We start from the raw sequence: 25,247 nt of genomic DNA, 5'->3' as shown, positions 1-25,247 counted from the left end.
TTGCACACACACCATCTATTTAGCAAAAGCCCTTGTTATCAACAGCAGCCTTTTAAACTCACCTGAGCTAACAGGTATGTGAGCTGGTTACTCTGCTGCGCTTAAAATTTCTTTTTTGGTTTGCTACAATGCCTTTTCTGAAACGTTGTCTCCCTCTGCTGGAACACTGACTTCTTTCATTTAATGCCTGCAGACTATAAAAGAGAAACCAACCCAAAAAGTTTGGTTGATTAGTCTGTGGCATTCTTTTAAACTGTTGCTTATGGCGGTCTCTGTGAGCTTCTCAGTGACATTCAGCCATCCAGGTATCCCGCCTGCAGTAGACGGAATGTGGCAATGGAACGCTGGCTGCGCGTGTCATAATAGGCTCTGAGCCTTTATATACCTGCGCACAGCAGCAGCCACCTTCAGTCTGCTGCTGGACAGCCAGCAGCAGCAGCAGCAGGAGAGGTAATTAATCAGCAACCCTCCTGCTAAGGGTAGACAGCTGCTCGTTCCACCCCCCCCCCCCGCCTTAATTGGTTCTCCTCCCTTCCAACCGTGTTGAGGCGGGTGGGAACAGCCGGGGGTTGAGGGTACTGTGCTAAAAGAGGTGGAGTTATGCAGATCTAAAACGCGTGGATTGCAGCAGCAGCAAGCCGAAAAGTGCAGGCATGTGAGGGATCTAGAGGTTGACAGCATGTCTTCTTAACGGGAGTCCAGGTGGCCATCTCCACAAATGGACTTTTCAGAATCCTTGGGTGGCACCGTAGTCGGAAACCAATTCTGGTTATCGCTTCTCGGCCTTTTGGCTAAGATCAAGTGTAGTATCTGTTCTTATCAGTTTAATATCTGATACGTCCCCTATCTGGGGACCATATATTAAATGGATTTTTAGAACAGGGAGATGGAAAAAGAGCTTGCTCTGTCCACTCCACGCATTGACCTGGTATTGCAGTATCTCCAGGACCGGTGCACCCCTTCTTTAATGCAGTTTCTAAAATCAGAAAGAATTGAATTCAATGCTTTTTGTTCATTTTGCTTGTTTGTCGGATTTTGGGATGGACTCTTTGGCTTTGCTTTTCTTCTCCTCATTGGATTTTTCATGTTAAAAGTTGCAGAAGCCAGATGACAAGCTCATTTTGGTTCAACTTCAGCAACTGTGCATTGCATTGCCATGTAATGTAATGTAATGCAATGCTATCTATCTAGCTCTCCCTCTATACTTCCTTTTGGATAAACAGACATATTAGGCAAGCATTTTGGAGCTTTCACCTAAATAACTACAGGTGGTGAGATAAGCTGCACAATATAATTGACCTTTCAGTATATTGTTGCACACACACCATCTATTTAGCAAATGCCCTTGTTATCAACAGCAGCCTTTTAAACTCACCTGAGCTAACAGGTATGTGAGCTGGTTACTCTGCTGCGCTTAAAATTTCTTTTTTGGTTTGCTACAATGCCTTTTCTGAAACGTTGTCTCCCTCTGCTGGAACACTGACTTCTTTCATTTAATGCCTGCAGACTATAAAAGAGAAACCAACCCAAAAAGTTTGGTTGATTAGTCTGTGGCATTCTTTTAAACTGTTGCTTATGGCGGTCTCTGTGAGCTTCTCAGTGACATTCAGCCATCCAGGTATCCCGCCTGCAGTAGACGGAATGTGGCAATGGAACGCTGGCTGCGCGTGTCATAATAGGCTCTGAGCCTTTATATACCTGCGCACAGCAGCAGCCACCTTCAGTCTGCTGCTGGACAGCCAGCAGCAGCAGCAGCAGGAGAGGTAATTAATCAGCAACCCTCCTGCTAAGGGTAGACAGCTGCTCGTTCCACCACCCCCCCCCGCCTTAATTGGTTCTCCTCCCTTACAACGGTGTTGAGGCGGGTGGGAACAGCCGGGGGTTGAGGGTACTGTGCTAAAAGAGGTGGAGTTATGCAGATCTAAAACGCGTGGATTGCAGCAGCAGCAAGCCGAAAAGTGCAGGCATGTGAGGGATCTAGAGGTTGACAGCATGTCTTCTTAACGGGAGTCCAGGTGGCCATCTCCACAAATGGACTTTTCAGAATCCTTGGGTGGCACCGTAGTCGGAAACCAATTCTGGTTATCGCTTCTCGGCCTTTTGGCTAAGATCAAGTGTAGTATCTGTTCTTATCAGTTTAATATCTGATACGTCCCCTATCTGGGGACCATATATTAAATGGATTTTTAGAACAGGGAGATGGAAAAAGAGCTTGCTCTGTCCACTCCACGCATTGACCTGGTATTGCAGTATCTCCAGGACCGGTGCACCCCTTCTTTAATGCAGTTTCTAAAATCAGAAAGAATTGAATTCAATGCTTTTTGTTCATTTTGCTTGTTTGTCGGATTTTGGGATGGACTCTTTGGCTTTGCTTTTCTTCTCCTCATTGGATTTTTCATGTTAAAAGTTGCAGAAGCCAGATGACAAGCTCATTTTGGTTCAACTTCAGCAACTGTGCATTGCATTGCCATGTAATGTAATGTAATGCAATGCTATCTATCTAGCTCTCCCTCTATACTTCCTTTTGGATAAACAGACATATTAGGCAAGCATTTTGGAGCTTTCACCTAAATAACTACAGGTGGTGAGATAAGCTGCACAATATAATTGACCTTTCAGTATATTGTTGCACACACACCATCTATTTAGCAAATGCCCTTGTTATCAACAGCAGCCTTTTAAACTCACCTGAGCTAACAGGTATGTGAGCTGGTTACTCTGCTGCGCTTAAAATTTCTTTTTTGGTTTGCTACAATGCCTTTTCTGAAACGTTGTCTCCCTCTGCTGGAACACTGACTTCTTTCATTTAATGCCTGCAGACTATAAAAGAGAAACCAACCCAAAAAGTTTGGTTGATTAGTCTGTGGCATTCTTTTAAACTGTTGCTTATGGCGGTCTCTGTGAGCTTCTCAGTGACATTCTGCCATCCAGGTATCCCGCCTGCAGTAGACGGAATGTGGCAATGGAACGCTGGCTGCGCGTGTCATAATAGGCTCTGAGCCTTTATATACCTGCGCACAGCAGCAGCCACCTTCAGTCTGCTGCTGGACAGCCAGCAGCAGCAGCAGCAGCAGGAGAGGTAATTAATCAGCAACCCTCCTGCTAAGGGTAGACAGCTGCTCGTTCCACCCCCCCCCCCGCCTTAATTGGTTCTCCTCCCTTCCAACGGTGTTGAGGCGGGTGGGAACAGCCGGGGGTTGAGGGTACTGTGCTAAAAGAGGTGGAGTTATGCAGATCTAAAACGCGTGGATTGCAGCAGCAGCAAGCCGAAAAGTGCAGGCATGTGAGGGATCTAGAGGTTGACAGCATGTCTTCTTAACGGGAGTCCAGGTGGCCATCTCCACAAATGGACTTTTCAGAATCCTTGGGTGGCACCGTAGTCGGAAACCAATTCTGGTTATCGCTTCTCGGCCTTTTGGCTAAGATCAAGTGTAGTATCTGTTCTTATCAGTTTAATATCTGATACGTCCCCTATCTGGGGACCATATATTAAATGGATTTTTAGAACAGGGAGATGGAAAAAGAGCTTGCTCTGTCCACTCCACGCATTGACCTGGTATTGCAGTATCTCCAGGACCGGTGCACCCCTTCTTTAATGCAGTTTCTAAAATCAGAAAGAATTGAATTCAATGCTTTTTGTTCATTTTGCTTGTTTGTCGGATTTTGGGATGGACTCTTTGGCTTTGCTTTTCTTCTCCTCATTGGATTTTTCATGTTAAAAGTTGCAGAAGCCAGATGACAAGCTCATTTTGGTTCAACTTCAGCAACTGTGCATTGCATTGCCATGTAATGTAATGTAATGCAATGCTATCTATCTAGCTCTCCCTCTATACTTCCTTTTGGATAAACAGACATATTAGGCAAGCATTTTGGAGCTTTCACCTAAATAACTACAGGTGGTGAGATAAGCTGCACAATATAATTGACCTTTCAGTATATTGTTGCACACACACCATCTATTTAGCAAATGCCCTTGTTATCAACAGCAGCCTTTTAAACTCACCTGAGCTAACAGGTATGTGAGCTGGTTACTCTGCTGCGCTTAAAATTTCTTTTTTGGTTTGCTACAATGCCTTTTCTGAAACGTTGTCTCCCTCTGCTGGAACACTGACTTCTTTCATTTAATGCCTGCAGACTATAAAAGAGAAACCAACCCAAAAAGTTTGGTTGATTAGTCTGTGGCATTCTTTTAAACTGTTGCTTATGGCAGTCTCTGTGAGCTTCTCAGTGACATTCAGCCATCCAGGTATCCCGCCTGCAGTAGACGGAATGTGGCAATGGAACGCTGGCTGCGCGTGTCATAATAGGCTCTGAGCCTTTATATACCTGCGCACAGCAGCAGCCACCTTCAGTCTGCTGCTGGACAGCCAGCAGCAGCAGCAGCAGGAGAGGTAATTAATCAGCAACCCTCCTGCTAAGGGTAGACAGCTGCTCGTTCCACCCCCCCCCGCCTTAATTGGTTCTCCTCCCTTCCAACGGTGTTGAGGCGGGTGGGAACAGCCGGGGGTTGAGGGTACTGTGCTAAAAGAGGTGGAGTTATGCAGATCTAAAACGCGTGGATTGCAGCAGCAGCAAGCCGAAAAGTGCAGGCATGTGAGGGATCTAGAGGTTGACAGCATGTCTTCTTAACGGGAGTCCAGGTGGCCATCTCCACAAATGGACTTTTCAGAATCCTTGGGTGGCACCGTAGTCGGAAACCAATTCTGGTTATCGCTTCTCGGCCTTTTGGCTAAGATCAAGTGTAGTATCTGTTCTTATCAGTTTAATATCTGATACGTCCCCTATCTGGGGACCATATATTAAATGGATTTTTAGAACAGGGAGATGGAAAAAGAGCTTGCTCTGTCCACTCCACGCATTGACCTGGTATTGCAGTATCTCCAGGACCGGTGCACCCCTTCTTTAATGCAGTTTCTAAAATCAGAAAGAATTGAATTCAATGCTTTTTGTTCATTTTGCTTGTTTGTCGGATTTTGGGATGGACTCTTTGGCTTTGCTTTTCTTCTCCTCATTGGATTTTTCATGTTAAAAGTTGCAGAAGCCAGATGACAAGCTCATTTTGGTTCAACTTCAGCAACTGTGCATTGCATTGCCATGTAATGTAATGTAATGCAATGCTATCTATCTAGCTCTCCCTCTATACTTCCTTTTGGATAAACAGACATATTAGGCAAGCATTTTGGAGCTTTCACCTAAATAACTACAGGTGGTGAGATAAGCTGCACAATATAATTGACCTTTCAGTATATTGTTGCACACACACCATCTATTTAGCAAATGCCCTTGTTATCAACAGCAGCCTTTTAAACTCACCTGAGCTAACAGGTATGTGAGCTGGTTACTCTGCTGCGCTTAAAATTTCTTTTTTGGTTTGCTACAATGCCTTTTCTGAAACGTTGTCTCCCTCTGCTGGAACACTGACTTCTTTCATTTAATGCCTGCAGACTATAAAAGAGAAACAAACCCAAAAAGTTTGGTTGATTAGTCTGTGGCATTCTTTTAAACTGTTGCTTATGGCGGTCTCTGTGAGCTTCTCAGTGACATTCAGCCATCCAGGTATCCCGCCTGCAGTAGACGGAATGTGGCAATGGAACGCTGGCTGCGCGTGTCATAATAGGCTCTGAGCCTTTATATACCTGCGCACAGCAGCAGCCACCTTCAGTCTGCTGCTGGACAGCCAGCAGCAGCAGCAGCAGGAGAGGTAATTAATCAGCAACCCTCCTGCTAAGGGTAGACAGCTGCTCGTTCCACCCCCCCCCGCCTTAATTGGTTCTCCTCCCTTCCAACGGTGTTGAGGCGGGTGGGAACAGCCGGGGTTGAGGGTACTGTGCTAAAAGTGGTGGAGTTATGCAGATCTAAAACGCGTGGATTGCAGCAGCAGCAAGCCGAAAAGTGCAGGCATGTGAGGGATCTAGAGGTTGACAGCATGTCTTCTTAACGGGAGTCCAGGTGGCCATCTCCACAAATGGACTTTTCAGAATCCTTGGGTGGCACCGTAGTCGGAAACCAATTCTGGTTATCGCTTCTCGGCCTTTTGGCTAAGATCAAGTGTAGTATCTGTTCTTATCAGTTTAATATCTGATACGTCCCCTATCTGGGGACCATATATTAAATGGATTTTTAGAACAGGGAGATGGAAAAAGAGCTTGCTCTGTCCACTCCACGCATTGACCTGGTATTGCAGTATCTCCAGGACCGGTGCACCCCTTCTTTAATGCAGTTTCTAAAATCAGAAAGAATTGAATTCAATGCTTTTTGTTCATTTTGCTTGTTTGTCGGATTTTGGGATGGACTCTTTGGCTTTGCTTTTCTTCTCCTCATTGGATTTTTCATGTTAAAAGTTGCAGAAGCCAGATGACAAGCTCATTTTGGTTCAACTTCAGCAACTGTGCATTGCATTGCCATGTAATGTAATGTAATGCAATGCTATCTATCTAGCTCTCCCTCTATACTTTCTTTTGGATAAACAGACATATTAGGCAAGCATTTTGGAGCTTTCAACTAAATAACTACAGGTGGTGAGATAAGCTGCACAATATAATTGACCTTTCAGTATATTGTTGCACACACACCATCTATTTAGCAAATGCCCTTGTTATCAACAGCAGCCTTTTAAACTCACCTGAGCTAACAGGTATGTGAGCTGGTTACTCTGCTGCGCTTAAAATTTCTTTTTTGGTTTGCTACAATGCCTTTTCTGAAACGTTGTCTCCCTCTGCTGGAACACTGACTTCTTTCATTTAATGCCTGCAGACTATAAAAGAGAAACCAACCCAAAAAGTTTGGTTGATTAGTCTGTGGCATTCTTTTAAACTGTTGCTTATGGCGGTCTCTGTGAGCTTCTCAGTGACATTCAGCCATCCAGGTATCCCGCCTGCAGTAGACGGAATGTGGCAATGGAACGCTGGCTGCGCGTGTCATAATAGGCTCTGAGCCTTTATATACCTGCGCACAGCAGCAGCCACCTTCAGTCTGCTGCTGGACAGCCAGCAGCAGCAGCAGCAGGAGAGGTAATTAATCAGCAACCCTCCTGCTAAGGGTAGACAGCTGCTCGTTCCACCCCCCCCCCGCCTTAATTGGTTCTCCTCCCTTCCAACGGTGTTGAGGCGGGTGGGAACAGCCGGGGGTTGAGGGTACTGTGCTAAAAGAGGTGGAGTTATGCAGATCTAAAACGCGTGGATTGCAGCAGCAGCAAGCCGAAAAGTGCAGGCATGTGAGGGATCTAGAGGTTGACAGCATGTCTTCTTAACGGGAGTCCAGGTGGCCATCTCCACAAATGGACTTTTCAGAATCCTTGGGTGGCACCGTAGTCGGAAACCAATTCTGGTTATCGCTTCTCGGCCTTTTGGCTAAGATCAAGTGTAGTATCTGTTCTTATCAGTTTAATATCTGATACGTCCCCTATCTGGGGACCATATATTAAATGGATTTTTAGAACAGGGAGATGGAAAAAGAGCTTGCTCTGTCCACTCCACGCATTGACCTGGTATTGCAGTATCTCCAGGACCGGTGCACCCCTTCTTTAATGCAGTTTCTAAAATCAGAAAGAATTGAATTCAATGCTTTTTGTTCATTTTGCTTGTTTGTCGGATTTTGGGATGGACTCTTTGGCTTTGCTTTTCTTCTCCTCATTGGATTTTTCATGTTAAAAGTTGCAGAAGCCAGATGACAAGCTCATTTTGGTTCAACTTCAGCAACTGTGCATTGCATTACCATGTAATGTAATGTAATGCAATGCTATCTATCTAGCTCTCCCTCTATACTTCCTTTTGGATAAACAGACATATTAGGCAAGCATTTTGGAGCTTTCACCTAAATAACTACAGGTGGTGAGATAAGCTGCACAATATAATTGACCTTTCAGTATATTGTTGCACACACACCATCTATTTAGCAAATGCCCTTGTTATCAACAGCAGCCTTTTAAACTCACCTGAGCTAACAGGTATGTGAGCTGGTTACTCTGCTGCGCTTAAAATTTCTTTTTTGGTTTGCTACAATGCCTTTTCTGAAACGTTGTCTCCCTCTGCTGGAACACTGACTTCTTTCATTTAATGCCTGCAGACTATAAAAGAGAAACCAACCCAAAAAGTTTGGTTGATTAGTCTGTGGCATTCTTTTAAACTGTTGCTTATGGCGGTCTCTGTGAGCTTCTCAGTGACATTCAGCCATCCAGGTATCCCGCCTGCAGTAGACGGAATGTGGCAATGGAACGCTGGCTGCGCGTGTCATAATAGGCTCTGAGCCTTTATATACCTGCGCACAGCAGCAGCCACCTTCAGTCTGCTGCTGGACAGCCAGCAGCAGCAGCAGCAGGAGAGGTAATTAATCAGCAACCCTCCTGCTAAGGGTAGACAGCTGCTCGTTCCACCCCCCCCCCGCCTTAATTGGTTCTCCTCCCTTCCAACGGTGTTGAGGTGGGTGGGAACAGCCGGGGGTTGAGGGTACTGTGCTAAAAGAGGTGGAGTTATGCAGATCTAAAACGCGTGGATTGCAGCAGCAGCAAGCCGAAAAGTGCAGGCATGTGAGGGATCTAGAGGTTGACAGCATGTCTTCTTAACGGGAGTCCAGGTGGCCATCTCCACAAATGGACTTTTCAGAATCCTTGGGTGGCACCGTAGTCGGAAACCAATTCTGGTTATCGCTTCTCGGCCTTTTGGCTAAGATCAAGTGTAGTATCTGTTCTTATCAGTTTAATATCTGATACGTCCCCTATCTGGGGACCATATATTAAATGGATTTTTAGAACAGGGAGATGGAAAAAGAGCTTGCTCTGTCCACTCCACGCATTGACCTGGTATTGCAGTATCTCCAGGACCGGTGCACCCCTTCTTTAATGCAGTTTCTAAAATCAGAAAGAATTGAATTCAATGCTTTTTGTTCATTTTGCTTGTTTGTCGGATTTTGGGATGGACTCTTTGGCTTTGCTTTTCTTCTCCTCATTGGATTTTTCATGTTAAAAGTTGCAGAAGCCAGATGACAAGCTCATTTTGGTTCAACTTCAGCAACTGTGCATTGCATTGCCATGTAATGTAATGTAATGCAATGCTATCTATCTAGCTCTCCCTCTATACTTCCTTTTGGATAAACAGACATATTAGGCAAGCATTTTGGAGCTTTCACCTAAATAACTACAGGTGGTGAGATAAGCTGCACAATATAATTGACCTTTCAGTATATTGTTGCACACACACCATCTATTTAGCAAATGCCCTTGTTATCAACAGCAGCCTTTTAAACTCACCTGAGCTAACAGGTATGTGAGCTGGTTACTCTGCTGCGCTTAAAATTTCTTTTTTGGTTTGCTACAATGCCTTTTCTGAAACGTTGTCTCCCTCTGCTGGAACACTGACTTCTTTCATTTAATGCCTGCAGACTATAAAAGAGAAACCAACCCAAAAAGTTTGGTTGATTAGTCTGTGGCATTCTTTTAAACTGTTGCTTATGGCGGTCTCTGTGAGCTTCTCAGTGACATTCAGCCATCCAGGTATCCCGCCTGCAGTAGACGGAATGTGGCAATGGAACGCTGGCTGCGCGTGTCATAATAGGCTCTGAGCCTTTATATACCTGCGCACAGCAGCAGCCACCTTCAGTCTGCTGCTGGACAGCCAGCAGCAGCAGCAGCAGGAGAGGTAATTAATCAGCAACCCTCCTGCTAAGGGTAGACAGCTGCTCGTTCCACCCCCCCCCGCCTTAATTGGTTCTCCTCCCTTCCAACGGTGTTGAGGCGGGTGGGAACAGCCGGGGGTTGAGGGTACTGTGCTAAAAGAGGTGGAGTTATGCAGATCTAAAACGCGTGGATTGCAGCAGCAGCAAGCCGAAAAGTGCAGGCATGTGAGGGATCTAGAGGTTGACAGCATGTCTTCTTAACGGGAGTCCAGGTGGCCATCTCCACAAATGGACTTTTCAGAATCCTTGGGTGGCACCGTAGTCGGAAACCAATTCTGGTTATCGCTTCTCGGCCTTTTGGCTAAGATCAAGTGTAGTATCTGTTCTTATCAGTTTAATATCTGATACGTCCCCTATCTGGGGACCATATATTAAATGGATTTTTAGAACAGGGAGATGGAAAAAGAGCTTGCTCTGTCCACTCCACGCATTGACCTGGTATTGCAGTATCTCCAGGACCGGTGCACCCCTTCTTTAATGCAGTTTCTAAAATCAGAAAGAATTGAATTCAATGCTTTTTGTTCATTTTGCTTGTTTGTCGGATTTTGGGATGGACTCTTTGGCTTTGCTTTTCTTCTCCTCATTGGATTTTTCATGTTAAAAGTTGCAGAAGCCAGATGACAAGCTCATTTTGGTTCAACTTCAGCAACTGTGCATTGCATTGCCATGTAATGTAATGTAATGCAATGCTATCTATCTAGCTCTCCCTCTATACTTCCTTTTGGATAAACAGACATATTAGGCAAGCATTTTGGAGCTTTCACCTAAATAACTACAGGTGGTGAGATAAGCTGCACAATATAATTGACCTTTCAGTATATTGTTGCACACACACCATCTATTTAGCAAATGCCCTTGTTATCAACAGCAGCCTTTTAAACTCACCTGAGCTAACAGGTATGTGAGCTGGTTACTCTGCTGCGCTTAAAATTTCTTTTTTGGTTTGCTACAATGCCTTTTCTGAAACGTTGTCTCCCTCTGCTGGAACACTGACTTCTTTCATTTAATGCCTGCAGACTATAAAAGAGAAACCAACCCAAAAAGTTTGGTTGATTAGTCTGTGGCATTCTTTTAAACTGTTGCTTATGGCGGTCTCTGTGAGCTTCTCAGTGACATTCAGCCATCCAGGTATCCCGCCTGCAGTAGACGGAATGTGGCAATGGAACGCTGGCTGCGCGTGTCATAATAGGCTCTGAGCCTTTACATACCTGCGCACAGCAGCAGCCACCTTCAGTCTGCTGCTGGACAGCCAGCAGCAGCAGCAGGAGAGGTAATTAATCAGCAACCCTCCTGCTAAGGGTAGACAGCTGCTCGTTCCACCCCCCCCCCCCGCCTTAATTGGTTCTCCTCCCTTCCAACGGTGTTGAGGCGGGTGGGAACAGCCGGGGGTTGAGGGTACTGTGCTAAAAGAGGTGGAGTTATGCAGATCTAAAACGCGTGGATTGCAGCAGCAGCAAGCCGAAAAGTGCAGGCATGTGAGGGATCTAGAGGTTGACAGCATGTCTTCTTAACGGGAGTCCAGGTGGCCATCTCCACAAATGGACTTTTTAGAATCCTTGGGTGGCACCGTAGTCGGAAACCAATTCTGGTTATCGCTTCTCGGCCTTTTGGCTAAGATCAAGTGTAGTATCTGTTCTTATCAGTTTAATATCTGATACGTCCCCTATCTGGGGACCATATATTAAATGGATTTTTAGAACAGGGAGATGGAAAAAGAGCTTGCTCTGTCCACTCCACGCATTGACCTGGTATTGCAGTATCTCCAGGACCGGTGCACCCCTTCTTTAATGCAGTTTCTAAAATCAGAAAGAATTGAATTCAATGCTTTTTGTTCATTTTGCTTGTTTGTCGGATTTTGGGATGGACTCTTTGGCTTTGCTTTTCTTCTCCTCATTGGATTTTTCATGTTAAAAGTTGCAGAAGCCAGATGACAAGCTCATTTTGGTTCAACTTCAGCAACTGTGCATTGCATTACCATGTAATGTAATGTAATGCAATGCTATCTATCTAGCTCTCCCTCTATACTTCCTTTTGGATAAACAGACATATTAGGCAAGCATTTTGGAGCTTTCACCTAAATAACTACAGGTGGTGAGATAAGCTGCACAATATAATTGACCTTTCAGTATATTGTTGCACACACACCATCTATTTAGCAAATGCCCTTGTTATCAACAGCAGCCTTTTAAACTCACCTGAGCTAACAGGTATGTGAGCTGGTTACTCTGCTGCGCTTAAAATTTCTTTTTTGGTTTGCTACAATGCCTTTTCTGAAACGTTGTCTCCCTCTGCTGGAACACTGACTTCTTTCATTTAATGCCTGCAGACTATAAAAGAGAAACCAACCCAAAAAGTTTGGTTGATTAGTCTGTGGCATTCTTTTAAACTGTTGCTTATGGCGGTCTCTGTGAGCTTCTCAGTGACATTCAGCCATCCAGGTATCCCGCCTGCAGTAGACGGAATGTGGCAATGGAACGCTGGCTGCGCGTGTCATAATAGGCTCTGAGCCTTTATATACCTGCGCACAGCAGCAGCCACCTTCAGTCTGCTGCTGGACAGCCAGCAGCAGCAGCAGCAGGAGAGGTAATTAATCAGCAACCCTCCTGCTAAGGGTAGACAGCTGCTCGTTCCACCCCCCCCCGCCTTAATTGGTTCTCCTCCCTTCCAACGGTGTTGAGGTGGGTGGGAACAGCCGGGGGTTGAGGGTACTGTGCTAAAAGAGGTGGAGTTATGCAGATCTAAAACGCGTGGATTGCAGCAGCAGCAAGCCGAAAAGTGCAGGCATGTGAGGGATCTAGAGGTTGACAGCATGTCTTCTTAACGGGAGTCCAGGTGGCCATCTCCACAAATGGACTTTTCAGAATCCTTGGGTGGCACCGTAGTCGGAAACCAATTCTGGTTATCGCTTCTCGGCCTTTTGGCTAAGATCAAGTGTAGTATCTGTTCTTATCAGTTTAATATCTGATACGTCCCCTATCTGGGGACCATATATTAAATGGATTTTTAGAACAGGGAGATGGAAAAAGAGCTTGCTCTGTCCACTCCACGCATTGACCTGGTATTGCAGTATCTCCAGGACCGGTGCACCCCTTCTTTAATGCAGTTTCTAAAATCAGAAAGAATTGAATTCAATGCTTTTTGTTCATTTTGCTTGTTTGTCGGATTTTGGGATGGACTCTTTGGCTTTGCTTTTCTTCTCCTCATTGGATTTTTCATGTTAAAAGTTGCAGAAGCCAGATGACAAGCTCATTTTGGTTCAACTTCAGCAACTGTGCATTGCATTGCCATGTAATGTAATGTAATGCAATGCTATCTATCTAGCTCTCCCTCTATACTTCCTTTTGGATAAACAGACATATTAGGCAAGCATTTTGGAGCTTTCACCTAAATAACTACAGGTGGTGAGATAAGCTGCACAATATAATTGACCTTTCAGTATATTGTTGCACACACACCATCTATTTAGCAAATGCCCTTGTTATCAACAGCAGCCTTTTAAACTCACCTGAGCTAACAGGTATGTGAGCTGGTTACTCTGCTGCGCTTAAAATTTCTTTTTTGGTTTGCTACAATGCCTTTTCTGAAACGTTGTCTCCCTCTGCTGGAACACTGACTTCTTTCATTTAATGCCTGCAGACTATAAAAGAGAAACAAACCCAAAAAGTTTGGTTGATTAGTCTGTGGCATTCTTTTAAACTGTTGCTTATGGCGGTCTCTGTGAGCTTCTCAGTGACATTCAGCCATCCAGGTATCCCGCCTGCAGTAGACGGAATGTGGCAATGGAACGCTGGCTGCGCGTGTCATAATAGGCTCTGAGCCTTTATATACCTGCGCACAGCAGCAGCCACCTTCAGTCTGCTGCTGGACAGCCAGCAGCAGCAGCAGCAGGAGAGGTAATTAATCAGCAACCCTCCTGCTAAGGGTAGACAGCTGCTCGTTCCACCCCCCCCCGCCTTAATTGGTTCTCCTCCCTTCCAACGGTGTTGAGGCGGGTGGGAACAGCCGGGGGTTGAGGGTACTGTGCTAAAAGAGGTGGAGTTATGCAGATCTAAAACGCGTGGATTGCAGCAGCAGCAAGCCGAAAAGTGCAGGCATGTGAGGGATCTAGAGGTTGACAGCATGTCTTCTTAACGGGAGTCCAGGTGGCCATCTCCACAAATGGACTTTTCAGAATCCTTGGGTGGCACCGTAGTCGGAAACCAATTCTGGTTATCGCTTCTCGGCCTTTTGGCTAAGATCAAGTGTAGTATCTGTTCTTATCAGTTTAATATCTGATACGTCCCCTATCTGGGGACCATATATTAAATGGATTTTTAGAACAGGGAGATGGAAAAAGAGCTTGCTCTGTCCACTCCACGCATTGACCTGGTATTGCAGTATCTCCAGGACCGGTGCACCCCTTCTTTAATGCAGTTTCTAAAATCAGAAAGAATTGAATTCAATGCTTTTTGTTCATTTTGCTTGTTTGTCGGATTTTGGGATGGACTCTTTGGCTTTGCTTTTCTTCTCCTCATTGGATTTTTCATGTTAAAAGTTGCAGAAGCCAGATGACAAGCTCATTTTGGTTCAACTTCAGCAACTGTGCATTGCATTGCCATGTAATGTAATGTAATGCAATGCTATCTATCTAGCTCTCCCTCTATACTTCCTTTTGGATAAACAGACATATTAGGCAAGCATTTTGGAGCTTTCACCTAAATAACTACAGGTGGTGAGATAAGCTGCACAATATAATTGACCTTTCAGTATATTGTTGCACACACACCATCTATTTAGCAAATGCCCTTGTTATCAACAGCAGCCTTTTAAACTCACCTGAGCTAACAGGTATGTGAGCTGGTTACTCTGCTGCGCTTAAAATTTCTTTTTTGGTTTGCTACAATGCCTTTTCTGAAACGTTGTCTCCCTCTGCTGGAACACTGACTTCTTTCATTTAATGCCTGCAGACTATAAAAGAGAAACCAACCCAAAAAGTTTGGTTGATTAGTCTGTGGCATTCTTTTAAACTGTTGCTTATGGCGGTCTCTGTGAGCTTCTCAGTGACATTCAGCCATCCAGGTATCCCGCCTGCAGTAGACGGAATGTGGCAATGGAACGCTGGCTGCGCGTGTCATAATAGGCTCTGAGCCTTTACATACCTGCGCACAGCAGCAGCCACCTTCAGTCTGCTGCTGGACAGCCAGCAGCAGCAGCAGGAGAGGTAATTAATCAGCAACCCTCCTGCTAAGGGTAGACAGCTGCTCGTTCCACCCCCCCCCCCCGCCTTAATTGGTTCTCCTCCCTTCCAACGGTGTTGAGGCGGGTGGGAACAGCCGGGGGTTGAGGGTACTGTGCTAAAAGAGGTGGAGTTATGCAGATCTAAAACGCGTGGATTGCAGCAGCAGCAAGCCGAAAAGTGCAGGCATGTGAGGGATCTAGAGGTTGACAGCATGTCTTCTTAACGGGAGTCCAGGTGGCCATCTCCACAAATGGACTTTTTAGAATCCTTGGGTGGCACCGTAGTCGGAAACCAATTCTGGTTATCGCTTCTCGGCCTTTTGGCTAAGATCAAGTGTAGTATCTGTTCTTATCAGTTTAATATCTGATACGTCCCCTATCTGGGGACCATATATTAAATGGATTTTTAGAACAGGGAGATGGAAAAAGAGCTTGCTCTGTCCACTCCACGCATTGACCTGGTATTGCAGTATCTCCAGGACCGGTGCACCCCTTCTTTAATGCAGTTTCTAAAATCAGAAAGAATTGAATTCAATGCTTTTTGTTCATTTTGCTTGTTTGTCGGATTTTGGGATGGACTCTTTGGCTTTGCTTTTCTTCTCCTCATTGGATTTTTCATGTTAAAAGTTGCAGAAGCCAGATGACAAGCTCATTTTGGTTCAACTTCAGCAACTGTGCATTGCATTGCCATGTAATGTAATGTAATGCAATGCTATCTATCTAGCTCTCCCTCTATACTTCCTTTTGGATAAACAGACATATTAGGCAAGCATTTTGTAGCTTTCACCTAAATAACTACAGGTGGTGAGATAAGCTGCACAATATAATTGACCTTTCAGTATATTGTTGCACACACACCATCTATTTAGCAAATGCCCTTGTTATCAACAGCAGCCTTTTAAACTCACCTGAGCTAACAGGTATGTGAGCTGGTTACTCTGCTGCGCTTAAAATTTCTTTTTTGGTTTGCTACAATGCCTTTTCTGAAACGTTGTCTCCCTCTGCTGGAACACTGACTTCTTTCATTTAATGCCTGCAGACTATAAAAGAGAAACCAACCCAAAAAGTTTGGTTGATTAGTCTGTGGCATTCTTTTAAACTGTTGCTTATGGCGGTCTCTGTGAGCTTCTCAGTGACATTCAGCCATCCAGGTATCCCGCCTGCAGTAGACGGAATGTGGCAATGGAACGCTGGCTGCGCGTGTCATAATAGGCTCTGAGCCTTTATATACCTGCGCACAGCAGCAGCCACCTTCAGTCTGCTGCTGGACAGCCAGCAGCAGCAGCAGCAGGAGAGGTAATTAATCAGCAACCCTCCTGCTAAGGGTAGACAGCTGCTCGTTCCACCCCCCCCCCCCGCCTTAATTGGTTCTCCTCCCTTCCAACGGTGTTGAGGCGGGTGGGAACAGCCGGGGGTTGAGGGTACTGTGCTAAAAGAGGTGGAGTTATGCAGATCTAAAACGCGTGGATTGCAGCAGCAGCAAGCCGAAAAGTGCAGGCATGTGAGGGATCTAGAGGTTGACAGCATGTCTTCTTAACGGGAGTCCAGGTGGCCATCTCCACAAATGGACTTTTTAGAATCCTTGGGTGGCACCGTAGTCGGAAACCAATTCTGGTTATCGCTTCTCGGCCTTTTGGCTAAGATCAAGTGTAGTATCTGTTCTTATCAGTTTAATATCTGATACGTCCCCTATCTGGGGACCATATATTAAATGGATTTTTAGAACAGGGAGATGGAAAAAGAGCTTGCTCTGTCCACTCCACGCATTGACCTGGTATTGCAGTATCTCCAGGACCGGTGCACCCCTTCTTTAATGCAGTTTCTAAAATCAGAAAGAATTGAATTCAATGCTTTTTGTTCATTTTGCTTGTTTGTCGGATTTTGGGATGGACTCTTTGGCTTTGCTTTTCTTCTCCTCATTGGATTTTTCATGTTAAAAGTTGCAGAAGCCAGATGACAAGCTCATTTTGGTTCAACTTCAGCAACTGTGCATTGCATTGCCATGTAATGTAATGTAATGCAATGCTATCTATCTAGCTCTCCCTCTATACTTCCTTTTGGATAAACAGACATATTAGGCAAGCATTTTGGAGCTTTCACCTAAATAACTACAGGTGGTGAGATAAGCTGCACAATATAATTGACCTTTCAGTATATTGTTGCACACACACCATCTATTTAGCAAATGCCCTTGTTATCAACAGCAGCCTTTTAAACTCACCTGAGCTAACAGGTATGTGAGCTGGTTACTCTGCTGCGCTTAAAATTTCTTTTTTGGTTTGCTACAATGCCTTTTCTGAAACGTTGTCTCCCTCTGCTGGAACACTGACTTCTTTCATTTAATGCCTGCAGACTATAAAAGAGAAACCAACCCAAAAAGTTTGGTTGATTAGTCTGTGGCATTCTTTTAAACTGTTGCTTATGGCGGTCTCTGTGAGCTTCTCAGTGACATTCAGCCATCCAGGTATCCCGCCTGCAGTAGACGGAATGTGGCAATGGAACGCTGGCTGCGCGTGTCATAATAGGCTCTGAGCCTTTATATACCTGCGCACAGCAGCAGCCACCTTCAGTCTGCTGCTGGACAGCCAGCAGCAGCAGCAGGAGAGGTAATTAATCAGCAACCCTCCTGCTAAGGGTAGACAGCTGCTCGTTCCACCCCCCCCCGCCTTAATTGGTTCTCCTCCCTTCCAACGGTGTTGAGGCGGGTTGGGAACAGCCGGGGGTTGAGGGTACTGTGCTAAAAGAGGTGGAGTTATGCAGATCTAAAACGCGTGGATTGCAGCAGCAGCAAGCCGAAAAGTGCAGGCATGTGAGGGATCTAGAGGTTGACAGCATGTCTTCTTAACGGGGGTCCAGGTGGCAATCTCCACAAATGGACTTTTCAGAATCCTTGGGTGGCACCGTAGTCGGAAACCAATTCTGGTTATCGCTTCTCGGCCTTTTGGCTAAGATCAAGTGTAGTATCTGTTCTTATCAGTTTAATATCTGATACGTCCCCTATCTGGGGACCATATATTAAATGGATTTTTAGAACAGGGAGATGGAAAAAGAGCTTGCTCTGTCCACTCCACGCATTGACCTGGTATTGCAGTATCTCCAGGACCGGTGCACCCCTTCTTTAATGCAGTTTCTAAAATCAGAAAGAATTGAATTCAATGCTTTTTGTTCATTTTGCTTGTTTGTCGGATTTTGGGATGGACTCTTTGGCTTTGCTTTTCTTCTCCTCATTGGATTTTTCATGTAAAAAGTTGCAGAAGCCAGATGACAAGCTCATTTTGGTTCAACTTCAGCAACTGTGCATTGCATTGCCATGTAATGTAATGTAATGCAATGCTATCTATCTAGCTCTCCCTCTATACTTCCTTTTGGATAAACAGACATATTAGGCAAGCATTTTGGAGCTTTCACCTAAATAACTACAGGTGGTGAGATAAGCTGCACAATATAATTGACCTTTCAGTATATTGTTGCACACACACCATCTATTTAGCAAATGCCCTTGTTATCAACAGCAGCCTTTTAAACTCACCTGAGCTAACAGGTATGTGAGCTGGTTACTCTGCTGCGCTTAAAATTTCTTTTTTGGTTTGCTACAATGCCTTTTCTGAAACGTTGTCTCCCTCTGCTGGAACACTGACTTCTTTCATTTAATGCCTGCAGACTATAAAAGAGAAACCAACCCAAAAAGTTTGGTTGATTAGTCTGTGGCATTCTTTTAAACTGTTGCTTATGGCGGTCTCTGTGAGCTTCTCAGTGACATTCAGCCATCCAGGTATCCCGCCTGCAGTAGACGGAATGTGGCAATGGAACGCTGGCTGCGCGTGTCATAATAGGCTCTGAGCCTTTATATACCTGCGCACAGCAGCAGCCACCTTCAGTCTGCTGCTGGACAGCCAGCAGCAGCAGCAGCAGGAGAGGTAATTAATCAGCAACCCTCCTGCTAAGGGTAGACAGCTGCTCGTTCCACCCCCCCCCCCCCCTTAATTGGTTCTCCTCCCTTCCAACGGTGTTGAGGCGGGTGGGAACAGCCGGGGGTTGAGGGTACTGTGCTAAAAGAGGTGGAGTTATGCAGATCTAAAACGCGTGGATTGCAGCAGCAGCAAGCCGAAAAGTGCAGGCATGTGAGGGATCTAGAGGTTGACAGCATGTCTTCTTAACGGGAGTCCAGGTGGCCATCTCCACAAATGGACTTTTCAGAATCCTTGGGTGGCACCGTAGTCGGAAACCAATTCTGGTTATCGCTTCTCGGCCTTTTGGCTAAGATCAAGTGTAGTATCTGTTCTTATCAGTTTAATATCTGATACGTCCCCTATCTGGGGACCATATATTAAATGGATTTTTAGAACAGGGAGATGGAAAAAGAGCTTGCTCTGTCCACTCCACGCATTGACCTGGTATTGCAGTATCTCCAGGACCGGTGCACCCCTTCTTTAATGCAGTTTCTAAAATCAGAAAGAATTGAATTCAATGCTTTTTGTTCATTTTGCTTGTTTGTCGGATTTTGGGATGGACTCTTTGGCTTTGCTTTTCTTCTCCTCATTGGATTTTTCATGTTAAAAGTTGCAGAAGCCAGATGACAAGCTCATTTTGGTTCAACTTCAGCAACTGTGCATTGCATTGCCATGTAATGTAATGTAATGCAATGCTATCTATCTAGCTCTCCCTCTATACTTCCTTTTGGATAAACAGACATATTAGGCAAGCATTTTGGAGCTTTCACCTAAATAACTACAGGTGGTGAGATAAGCTGCACAATATAATTGACCTTTCAGTATATTGTTGCACACACACCATCTATTTAGCAAATGCCCTTGTTATCAACAGCAGCCTTTTAAACTCACCTGAGCTAACAGGTATGTGAGCTGGTTACTCTGCTGCGCTTAAAATTTCTTTTTTGGTTTGCTACAATGCCTTTTCTGAAACGTTGTCTCCCTCTGCTGGAACACTGACTTCTTTCATTTAATGCCTGCAGACTATAAAAGAGAAACCAACCCAAAAAGTTTGGTTGATTAGTCTGTGGCATTCTTTTAAACTGTTGCTTATGGCGGTCTCTGTGAGCTTCTCAGTGACATTCAGCCATCCAGGTATCCCGCCTGCAGTAGACGGAATGTGGCAATGGAACGCTGGCTGCGCGTGTCATAATAGGCTCTGAGCCTTTATATACCTGCGCACAGCAGCAGCCACCTTCAGTCTGCTGCTGGACAGCCAGCAGCAGCAGCAGCAGGAGAGGTAATTAATCAGCAACCCTCCTGCTAAGGGTAGACAGCTGCTCGTTCCACCCCCCCCCCCGCCTTAATTGGTTCTCCTCCCTTCCAACGGTGTTGAGGCGGGTGGGAACAGCCGGGGGTTGAGGGTACTGTGCTAAAAGAGGTGGAGTTATGCAGATCTAAAACGCGTGGATTGCAGCAGCAGCAAGCCGAAAAGTGCAGGCATGTGAGGGATCTAGAGGTTGACAGCATGTCTTCTTAACGGGAGTCCAGGTGGCCATCTCCACAAATGGACTTTTCAGAATCCTTGGGTGGCACCGTAGTCGGAAACCAATTCTGGTTATCGCTTCTCGGCCTTTTGGCTAAGATCAAGTGTAGTATCTGTTCTTATCAGTTTAATATCTGATACGTCCCCTATCTGGGGACCATATATTAAATGGATTTTTAGAACAGGGAGATGGAAAAAGAGCTTGCTCTGTCCACTCCACGCATTGACCTGGTATTGCAGTATCTCCAGGACCGGTGCACCCCTTCTTTAATGCAGTTTCTAAAATCAGAAAGAATTGAATTCAATGCTTTTTGTTCATTTTGCTTGTTTGTCGGATTTTGGGATGGACTCTTTGGCTTTGCTTTTCTTCTCCTCATTGGATTTTTCATGTTAAAAGTTGCAGAAGCCAGATGACAAGCTCATTTTGGTTCAACTTCAGCAACTGTGCATTGCATTGCCATGTAATGTAATGTAATGCAATGCTATCTATCTAGCTCTCCCTCTATACTTCCTTTTGGATAAACAGACATATTAGGCAAGCATTTTGGAGCTTTCACCTAAATAACTACAGGTGGTGAGATAAGCTGCACAATATAATTGACCTTTCAGTATATTGTTGCACACACACCATCTATTTAGCAAATGCCCTTGTTATCAACAGCAGCCTTTTAAACTCACCTGAGCTAACAGGTATGTGAGCTGGTTACTCTGCTGCGCTTAAAATTTCTTTTTTGGTTTGCTACAATGCCTTTTCTGAAACGTTGTCTCCCTCTGCTGGAACACTGACTTCTTTCATTTAATGCCTGCAGACTATAAAAGAGAAACCAACCCAAAAAGTTTGGTTGATTAGTCTGTGGCATTCTTTTAAACTGTTGCTTATGGCGGTCTCTGTGAGCTTCTCAGTGACATTCAGCCATCCAGGTATCCCGCCTGCAGTAGACGGAATGTGGCAATGGAACGCTGGCTGCGCGTGTCATAATAGGCTCTGAGCCTTTATATACCTGCGCACAGCAGCAGCCACCTTCAGTCTGCTGCTGGACAGCCAGCAGCAGCAGCAGCAGGAGAGGTAATTAATCAGCAACCCTCCTGCTAAGGGTAGACAGCTGCTCGTTCCACCCCCCCCCCCGCCTTAATTGGTTCTCCTCCCTTCCAACGGTGTTGAGGCGGGTGGGAACAGCCGGGGGTTGAGGGTACTGTGCTAAAAGAGGTGGAGTTATGCAGATCTAAAACGCGTGGATTGCAGCAGCAGCAAGCCGAAAAGTGCAGGCATGTGAGGGATCTAGAGGTTGACAGCATGTCTTCTTAACGGGAGTCCAGGTGGCCATCTCCACAAATGGACTTTTCAGAATCCTTGGGTGGCACCGTAGTCGGAAACCAATTCTGGTTATCGCTTCTCGGCCTTTTGGCTAAGATCAAGTGTAGTATCTGTTCTTATCAGTTTAATATCTGATACGTCCCCTATCTGGGGACCATATATTAAATGGATTTTTAGAACAGGGAGATGGAAAAAGAGCTTGCTCTGTCCACTCCACGCATTGACCTGGTATTGCAGTATCTCCAGGACCGGTGCACCCCTTCTTTAATGCAGTTTCTAAAATCAGAAAGAATTGAATTCAATGCTTTTTGTTCATTTTGCTTGTTTGTCGGATTTTGGGATGGACTCTTTGGCTTTGCTTTTCTTCTCCTCATTGGATTTTTCATGTTAAAAGTTGCAGAAGCCAGATGACAAGCTCATTTTGGTTCAACTTCAGCAACTGTGCATTGCATTGCCATGTAATGTAATGTAATGCAATGCTATCTATCTAGCTCTCCCTCTATACTTCCTTTTGGATAAACAGACATATTAGGCAAGCATTTTGGAGCTTTCACCTAAATAACTACAGGTGGTGAGATAAGCTGCACAATATAATTGACCTTTCAGTATATTGTTGCACACACACCATCTATTTAGCAAATGCCCTTGTTATCAACAGCAGCCTTTTAAACTCACCTGAGCTAACAGGTATGTGAGCTGGTTACTCTGCTGCGCTTAAAATTTCTTTTTTGGTTTGCTACAATGCCTTTTCTGAAACGTTGTCTCCCTCTGCTGGAACACTGACTTCTTTCATTTAATGCCTGCAGACTATAAAAGAGAAACCAACCCAAAAAGTTTGGTTGATTAGTCTGTGGCATTCTTTTAAACTGTTGCTTATGGCGGTCTCTGTGAGCTTCTCAGTGACATTCAGCCATCCAGGTATCCCGCCTGCAGTAGACGGAATGTGGCAATGGAACGCTGGCTGCGCGTGTCATAATAGGCTCTGAGCCTTTATATACCTGCGCACAGCAGCAGCCACCTTCAGTCTGCTGCTGGACAGCCAGCAGCAGCAGCAGCAGGAGAGGTAATTAATCAGCAACCCTCCTGCTAAGGGTAGACAGCTGCTCGTTCCCCCCCCCCCCCCGCCTTAATTGGTTCTCCTCCCTTCCAACGGTGTTGAGGCGGGTGGGAACAGCCGGGGGTTGAGGGTACTGTGCTAAAAGAGGTGGAGTTATGCAGATCTAAAACGCGTGGATTGCAGCAGCAGCAAGCCGAAAAGTGCAGGCATGTGAGGGATCTAGAGGTTGACAGCATGTCTTCTTAACGGGAGTCCAGGTGGCCATCTCCACAAATGGACTTTTCAGAATCCTTGGGTGGCACCGTAGTCGGAAACCAATTCTGGTTATCGCTTCTCGGCCTTTTGGCTAAGATCAAGTGTAGTATCTGTTCTTATCAGTTTAATATCTGATACGTCCCCTATCTGGGGACCATATATTAAATGGATTTTTAGAACAGGGAGATGGAAAAAGAGCTTGCTCTGTCCACTCCACGCATTGACCTGGTATTGCAGTATCTCCAGGACCGGTGCACCCCTTCTTTAATGCAGTTTCTAAAATCAGAAAGAATTGAATTCAATGCTTTTTGTTCATTTTGCTTGTTTGTCGGATTTTGGGATGGACTCTTTGGCTTTGCTTTTCTTCTCCTCATTGGATTTTTCATGTTAAAAGTTGCAGAAGCCAGATGACAAGCTCATTTTGGTTCAACTTCAGCAACTGTGCATTGCATTGCCATGTAATGTAAAGTAATGCAATGCTATCTATCTAGCTCTCCCTCTATACTTCCTTTTGGATAAACAGACATATTAGGCAAACATTTTGGAGCTTTCACCTAAATAACTACAGGTGGTGAGATAAGCTGCACAATATAATTGACCTTTCAGTATATTGTTGCACACACACCATCTATTTAGCAAATGCCCTTGTTATCAACAGCAGCCTTTTAAACTCACCTGAGCTAACAGGTATGTGAGCTGGTTACTCTGCTGCGCTTAAAATTTATTTTTTGGTTTGCTACAATGCCTTTTCTGAAACGTTGTCTCCCTCTGCTGGAACACTGACTTCTTTCATTTAATGCCTGCAGACTATAAAAGAGAAACCAACCCAAAAAGTTTGGTTGATTAGTCTGTGGCATTCTTTTAAACTGTTGCTTATGGCGGTCTCTGTGAGCTTCTCAGTCACATTCAGCCATCCAGGTATCCCGCCTGCAGTAGACGGAATGTGGCAATGGAACGCTGGCTGCGCGTGTCATAATAGGCTCTGAGCCTTTATATACCTGCGCACAGCAGCAGCCACCTTCAGTCTGCTGCTGGACAGCCAGCAGCAGCAGCAGCAGGAGAGGTAATTAATCAGCAACCCTCCTGCTAAGGGTAGACAGCTGCTCGTTCCACCCCCCCCCCCGCCTTAATTGGTTCTCCTCCCTTCCAACGGTGTTGAGGCGGGTGGGAACAGCCGGGGGTTGAGGGTACTGTGCTAAAAGAGGTGGAGTTATGCAGATCTAAAACGCGTGGATTGCAGCAGCAGCAAGCCGAAAAGTGCAGGCATGTGAGGGATCTAGAGGTTGACAGCATGTTTTCTTAACGGGAGTCCAGGTGGCCATCTCCACAAATGGACTTTTCAGAATCCTTGGGTGGCACCGTAGTCGGAAACCAATTCTGGTTATCGCTTCTCGGCCTTTTGGCTAAGATCAAGTGTAGTATCTGTTCTTATCAGTTTAATATCTGATACGTCCCCTATCTGGGGACCATATATTAAATGGATTTTTAGAACAGGGAGATGGAAAAAGAGCTTGCTCTGTCCACTCCACGCATTGACCTGGTATTGCAGTATCTCCAGGACCGGTGCACCCCTTCTTTAATGCAGTTTCTAAAATCAGAAAGAATTGAATTCAATGCTTTTTGTTCATTTTGCTTGTTTGTCGGATTTTGGGATGGACTCTTTGGCTTTGCTTTTCTTCTCCTCATTGGATTTTTCATGTTAAAAGTTGCAGAAGCCAGATGACAAGCTCATTTTGGTTCAACTTCAGCAACTGTGCATTGCATTGCCATGTAATGTAATGTAATGCAATGCTATCTATCTAGCTCTCCCTCTATACTTCCTTTTGGATAAACAGACATATTAGGCAAGCATTTTGGAGCTTTCACCTAAATAACTACAGGTGGTGAGATAAGCTGCACAATATAATTGACCTTTCAGTATATTGTTGCACACACACCATCTATTTAGCAAATGCCCTTGTTATCAACAGCAGCCTTTTAAACTCACCTGAGCTAACAGGTATGTGAGCTGGTTACTCTGCTGCGCTTAAAATTTCTTTTTTGGTTTGCTACAATGCCTTTTCTGAAACGTTGTCTCCCTCTGCTGGAACACTGACTTCATTCATTTAATGCCTGAAGACTATAAAAGAGAAACCAACCCAAAAAGTTTGGTTGATTAGTCTGTGGCATTCTTTTAAACTGTTGCTTATGGCAGTCTCTGTGAGCTTCTCAGTGACATTCAGCCATCCAGGTATCCCGCCTGCAGTAGACGGAATGTGG

The 25,247-nt window shown here is 45.1% G+C and overlaps 19 non-coding genes across 19 annotated transcripts; all 19 read left to right on the top strand.

Moving 5' to 3' along the window:
- The first annotated feature begins 771 nt into the window (after window positions 1–771).
- On the top strand, window positions 772–962 carry LOC141194929 (U2 spliceosomal RNA). The gene has a single exon (XR_012267544.1). It is a non-coding gene; the product is annotated as a U2 spliceosomal RNA (small nuclear RNA).
- Window positions 963–2,084: 1,122 nt separating this feature from the next.
- Window positions 2,085–2,275, top strand: LOC141194928 (U2 spliceosomal RNA). Its single transcript, XR_012267543.1, has one exon. It is a non-coding gene; the product is annotated as a U2 spliceosomal RNA (small nuclear RNA).
- Window positions 2,276–3,399: 1,124 nt separating this feature from the next.
- LOC141194927 (U2 spliceosomal RNA) lies at window positions 3,400–3,590 on the top strand. The gene has a single exon (XR_012267542.1). It is a non-coding gene; the product is annotated as a U2 spliceosomal RNA (small nuclear RNA).
- Window positions 3,591–4,709: 1,119 nt separating this feature from the next.
- LOC141194926 (U2 spliceosomal RNA) lies at window positions 4,710–4,900 on the top strand. Its single transcript, XR_012267541.1, has one exon. It is a non-coding gene; the product is annotated as a U2 spliceosomal RNA (small nuclear RNA).
- Window positions 4,901–6,018: 1,118 nt separating this feature from the next.
- LOC141194924 (U2 spliceosomal RNA) lies at window positions 6,019–6,209 on the top strand. The gene has a single exon (XR_012267539.1). It is a non-coding gene; the product is annotated as a U2 spliceosomal RNA (small nuclear RNA).
- A 1,120-nt stretch (window positions 6,210–7,329) lies between these two features.
- On the top strand, window positions 7,330–7,520 carry LOC141194923 (U2 spliceosomal RNA). Its single transcript, XR_012267538.1, has one exon. It is a non-coding gene; the product is annotated as a U2 spliceosomal RNA (small nuclear RNA).
- A 1,120-nt stretch (window positions 7,521–8,640) lies between these two features.
- LOC141194922 (U2 spliceosomal RNA) lies at window positions 8,641–8,831 on the top strand. The gene has a single exon (XR_012267537.1). It is a non-coding gene; the product is annotated as a U2 spliceosomal RNA (small nuclear RNA).
- A 1,119-nt stretch (window positions 8,832–9,950) lies between these two features.
- On the top strand, window positions 9,951–10,141 carry LOC141194921 (U2 spliceosomal RNA). The gene has a single exon (XR_012267536.1). It is a non-coding gene; the product is annotated as a U2 spliceosomal RNA (small nuclear RNA).
- A 1,119-nt stretch (window positions 10,142–11,260) lies between these two features.
- LOC141194920 (U2 spliceosomal RNA) lies at window positions 11,261–11,451 on the top strand. The gene has a single exon (XR_012267535.1). It is a non-coding gene; the product is annotated as a U2 spliceosomal RNA (small nuclear RNA).
- Window positions 11,452–12,570: 1,119 nt separating this feature from the next.
- Window positions 12,571–12,761, top strand: LOC141194919 (U2 spliceosomal RNA). The gene has a single exon (XR_012267534.1). It is a non-coding gene; the product is annotated as a U2 spliceosomal RNA (small nuclear RNA).
- Window positions 12,762–13,880: 1,119 nt separating this feature from the next.
- On the top strand, window positions 13,881–14,071 carry LOC141194918 (U2 spliceosomal RNA). Its single transcript, XR_012267533.1, has one exon. It is a non-coding gene; the product is annotated as a U2 spliceosomal RNA (small nuclear RNA).
- Window positions 14,072–15,190: 1,119 nt separating this feature from the next.
- On the top strand, window positions 15,191–15,381 carry LOC141194917 (U2 spliceosomal RNA). The gene has a single exon (XR_012267532.1). It is a non-coding gene; the product is annotated as a U2 spliceosomal RNA (small nuclear RNA).
- Window positions 15,382–16,503: 1,122 nt separating this feature from the next.
- Window positions 16,504–16,694, top strand: LOC141194916 (U2 spliceosomal RNA). The gene has a single exon (XR_012267531.1). It is a non-coding gene; the product is annotated as a U2 spliceosomal RNA (small nuclear RNA).
- A 1,117-nt stretch (window positions 16,695–17,811) lies between these two features.
- On the top strand, window positions 17,812–18,002 carry LOC141194915 (U2 spliceosomal RNA). The gene has a single exon (XR_012267530.1). It is a non-coding gene; the product is annotated as a U2 spliceosomal RNA (small nuclear RNA).
- A 1,121-nt stretch (window positions 18,003–19,123) lies between these two features.
- Window positions 19,124–19,314, top strand: LOC141194912 (U2 spliceosomal RNA). Its single transcript, XR_012267528.1, has one exon. It is a non-coding gene; the product is annotated as a U2 spliceosomal RNA (small nuclear RNA).
- Window positions 19,315–20,435: 1,121 nt separating this feature from the next.
- On the top strand, window positions 20,436–20,626 carry LOC141194911 (U2 spliceosomal RNA). Its single transcript, XR_012267527.1, has one exon. It is a non-coding gene; the product is annotated as a U2 spliceosomal RNA (small nuclear RNA).
- Window positions 20,627–21,747: 1,121 nt separating this feature from the next.
- LOC141194910 (U2 spliceosomal RNA) lies at window positions 21,748–21,938 on the top strand. Its single transcript, XR_012267526.1, has one exon. It is a non-coding gene; the product is annotated as a U2 spliceosomal RNA (small nuclear RNA).
- A 1,121-nt stretch (window positions 21,939–23,059) lies between these two features.
- On the top strand, window positions 23,060–23,250 carry LOC141194909 (U2 spliceosomal RNA). The gene has a single exon (XR_012267525.1). It is a non-coding gene; the product is annotated as a U2 spliceosomal RNA (small nuclear RNA).
- A 1,121-nt stretch (window positions 23,251–24,371) lies between these two features.
- Window positions 24,372–24,562, top strand: LOC141194908 (U2 spliceosomal RNA). The gene has a single exon (XR_012267524.1). It is a non-coding gene; the product is annotated as a U2 spliceosomal RNA (small nuclear RNA).
- Window positions 24,563–25,247: the final 685 nt, after the last annotated feature.

The sequence above is a fragment of the Phyllobates terribilis genome, unplaced genomic scaffold (assembly GCF_046119375.1).
Source record: "Phyllobates terribilis strain yellow unplaced genomic scaffold, ASM4611937v1 Scaffold_74__1_contigs__length_7073193, whole genome shotgun sequence".
In the NCBI taxonomy this organism is placed as follows: Eukaryota; Metazoa; Chordata; class Amphibia; order Anura; family Dendrobatidae; genus Phyllobates; species Phyllobates terribilis.
This window is presented reverse-complemented; position numbering and strand designations above follow the sequence as displayed.